Raw genomic sequence first — 4066 nt, 5'->3', positions numbered from 1 at the left:
CTCTTATGCTGTTGAGATGAGCCCTATGGTCAGATTGCTTAGTCATTAGATGTTTTTTATCCTATTTTAGTGTCTTAAAAAATTTTTAAAGTAATGCTCAGACACTAAAACTGCTAATTTGCAGTCATTTATTGCTGCAGACTTACTTAACTCATCTTACCATCTGAACTGTTGGGCTTCCATGCATAAAAGCCTCTTAACAAATCCAGTCCTGCTTTTAGCCTATGCATTGAAATAGTCATATTAAGCTGAGCTGATGTATGAGTGAGACTTTACTGGACTAGTAACCTATCTTTACAAGCAGGAAAATAGAATAACCCACCTTGTCCTCCACTTGTTTTCCCTTTCTGACTACCAGGGATGATGAACCAGATCTTGTCCAGTTTTCTAAGCAGGATATAGCAGCTTTGAGATTCCTGTCTGTTTTGCGTTTTGTTCTTATAGCACTGTGGCATGTTTGGCTCACGTCACTGCAATGTTTGAGGAAATCAGGAAGCACATCTAGGATTAAAAAAAATAATTAATTTTCGGAGCTCAGTTTCCCGGTCCAAGTCACAGCATGGTGGGTGAGAAGGAAGGTGAACTACAATGCAGATGTGGGAGCAAGCAGATGGGTCAGGAAGCACTTATAAGAGATACTTTAATGCTAGCTTCTAGTGTTTCCTTCTAAAAGTCTAAGCCACTGTTGCCACTGAATTCTGTATAATATGAAGCTATAGCCTAACTGAATGCTTCAGGCTTAAAACAGTCAAAATAAGGCCTTTGGGAAGCTAATCTTTAAGCTTAGAATACAGGCAATTAATTTGGAAGCTAAATATGAGTGAATGTATTTGGCAGATCTTCCTAAACAAAAATACAAATCTGACAACAGACCAGGAAATAGTATCGCCTCGTGCTGCATGTATTTTTTTGCCTGAGAATTAACTTCAAACAAAAAGCCTATTTTTGGTTTAATGTAATGTTTTAACTGATTTTAAAAAATTAAATACTACTCCTCAAAAAAAAAAAATCATTAAGCCTATTTGCCCTTTTCTTGTCTGAAATTTTCAGGAGCCAGCTTCTCACTGAGATGCAGCACTTCAAATGCAGTAGAATCAGACCATGATGTCTCCAGGCCACTAGCTATGAGGCAAAATTTTTTTTTGTTCTGTGACTTCTCTGTCAAATTTTCTAACTGGCCTAAGTAGTGTAAGGACAACATTTTTATTTAAGAAAAGAAGCAACAGGTGCTGTTTGGAGCAAGGGGAAGTCCTCCACCTACTGGCCCTTGCATGTCCCACTTGCCCAGAAGTCCTGCCCCTCTTCTGCTCATGTGGGCTGGGTACTCACCTCAGCTGGCACCAGCCTGCACTCATAATAGGCTTACAGGTACTGTAAGAGCCCCCACAGCTGTGGACGAAGAGAGCACCCGCCTCCCCCAAAGCACCAGAACACCTCTCTGTGTGACATTTACCTCAAAGTACAGTTTCTTAGTTACAGGGCCATTGGCCAGGTCTTCTGGGTCACATGGGCTTTGGGGGAGGGAGCGGGAATCCCCTTGGAGGCGGGGGGGGGGGGGGATTCCTTATTGGCCCCATGCACATGTTCTTCTGAAGTTGACATTTTGTTCTGGTTTTCCATTTTCATGGACAGTGTTGCCTGTATCTTGCAGCACCATGCAAAACCTAATGTTTGCCCAGGAACACCTCAGGGTCATCCTGGCGGGCTGGTGCTGGATGCAGGGGCTTCTCAGTACAGCTCATAGGACTGGGCTCTCCTTTGCACATGACGGGGAGGTGCGCTGGCCYGGGGAGGAGGGGGGGGCAGCACCCTTGGTGGCCTCCTAGGACAGGTTCACAGCTTCTTCAGGACTGTTCAAAATTCCCACTGACGTGCTAACACAACAATTTGTCAAAGGCTTTGTTGTGCCAGTGGCTAGGGGTTYAGTCAGTGACCTTGTCTCAGGTTGGGCCATTGGCTGGAATCAGGCCGTTGTCTCACCAGTGCAGAGATTAGCTGGGGAGTTGTTCCTGGGCCACCTAGGGTCCTGGGTACCCAGCATGTTCCCAGCTACACAAAGGACAAAGTTGGCTTTCATCCTTATATCTAACTTGTAACTTAAATCTCACAGCTCTTGCCGCAAAACTAGAATAGTATCTATCTACTGACATGGCTAGAAGACAGTGTCCCTCTTGGATGAGGCAGTGCATCAGGGCTGGGCAGTGTTAGCTCTTCAGGGCCAACAGTAATGATTTCATGACCAGCATTTTAACTGTGAACTCTTAGGAATTGGCAAACTGTGGCGCAACACCGCCCGGCTGGTGGTGCTGGGGTGGGCTGGCTCCAACTGCCTGCTAGAGACTGTAAGAGGAAGCAAGAAGGACAGCACAGCCCCACAGCCTCAGGGCAGGAGAGGCCAAATCAGTGCCCCCAGCTCTCATGGGCCAGAGCCTCTGCCAGCACCACCCCGAGCACCTGCAGACCCAGGAGGGCCCAGGTCAGTGCCCAGGCCACTACAGTCATTATGGTCTGACATGGCTGCAGTGTCCCTCAAGGCAGAGCAGCATCAGAAGGTACCTTTGGCAGCACACGAGGAGCAGAAGATGCAAAGGGAGCAGTCTGGGAAAGCAAATGGGTTGATGGCCATGGCAGACAGGGCTGGCAGTGACACCAGGGAGGCAGCCAAACCTGCCTAAACAGACCTCCCTGAGCTGGCTCCCACTGAGTGCCAGGAGTCCTTGCTCCCAGAGCCCCTGGGGAGGTAAAGAGTGTGGGCTGAGCCCCAGAAGCACGCGTGCGCGCGCGCGCGCGCGCACACACACACACACACACACACACACTTTTTTCTTTGAGGACCATTTGGTCCTCATTTGGGTTGCTAGCAGGAGCAACCCACTTCCCTTGGCAGCTCAGCGTCCCCATGTGACAGGGCTGTCCCTTTCCCTGTCCCTCATCCCTGGGGGGGGGGGGGGGGGGGGGGGGGGGGTGCTCCTCTTAGCAAAGCCTTCCAAGATCTAGTGAAACTGGGACTAAGGCATCCACCACCACACAGGTAGTAGGGAAATTGCTGCATTGGTGACTTACCCCGCTTCTGCCTGCTTCCTGCCTTGTGCATAAGGGCACCAGCTGGCATCACACTGGCTGTGTCTCTGATACAGGCCTGTGAAGGCATGTCTGCCTCCCCTGATGGTTCTCTGCAGGTGAAAGAAAAGAAGGTCATGAGCCTCCTCTGCCCTCAGCATAAGGCAGATCCAGGATGTCCTACCCTCGAGCTGGTCCAGAAAAGCAGCACAAAGACCTAGAGAGGTGGGAGCCTCTTCAGAGTGTGCTGTGGCCTGGGAAGGCACTGACTGAGAATGCCCTAGAGAGGGACGGGACAGTCCCACAGAGCTGGCCTAATGGGCCATGCTGTGCTGAGCAGATGCCAATGCTGGCACAGATGAGGAGAGCCTGAGCTGAGCTCAGGAAAGGGTCTCTAGGAAGTGTGTGTGCTGGCTCTGCTCAGAGGAGGAGCTGACACGAACAGAGCTCTTGGGATGGGGTTTCCCACAGGCACAGACCAAGGTGCACGCCCACACCGTGGTCCTGCCAGGTTGGGGATGGTGATCACAGGCTGCTGGACTGGGGTGCCAGGGGAAAGCTGAGGGCAGCCCCAGGGAAACTCAGCAGGCAATTCTCATGGCTGCAGAGACCATCCTTCTAGCTTTTCTGCCCATAAATATCAGGGTCAGCATCTGCCCAGTGACACAGCCCACACACTGGCAGAGGGAGAGTAAATGCAACAGCCACTGAGCACCTCTCTGTCCTTGGGATTTTCCCCGCAAGAGACCACTCTGTCCCTGCCTTGCTGGGTGACAGGCAGGGCTGGAGCTGCGGGAAGGGTACTTTGTGGCTTTAGAGAGAAAGGTGGTAGTGCAGAAATGTGTCACAACAGGTGTCCAGGCGCGAATTGGGCAGGAGCAATGAGAGTGGCTGGGGAAGGCTATCTCTGGGTATCAGAAGTCAGAGTGCGTCCCCACACTGCTTGGGGCTTTGCTCTCACAGCCAGTTACAGAATCAAAATAGTTGAGGTTGGAAGGCACCTCTG

This window comes from Apteryx rowi, unplaced genomic scaffold (assembly GCF_003343035.1).
Source record: "Apteryx rowi isolate R43461 unplaced genomic scaffold, aptRow1 scaffold_1227, whole genome shotgun sequence".
NCBI classification, from domain to species: Eukaryota; Metazoa; Chordata; class Aves; order Apterygiformes; family Apterygidae; genus Apteryx; species Apteryx rowi.
This window is presented reverse-complemented; position numbering follows the sequence as displayed.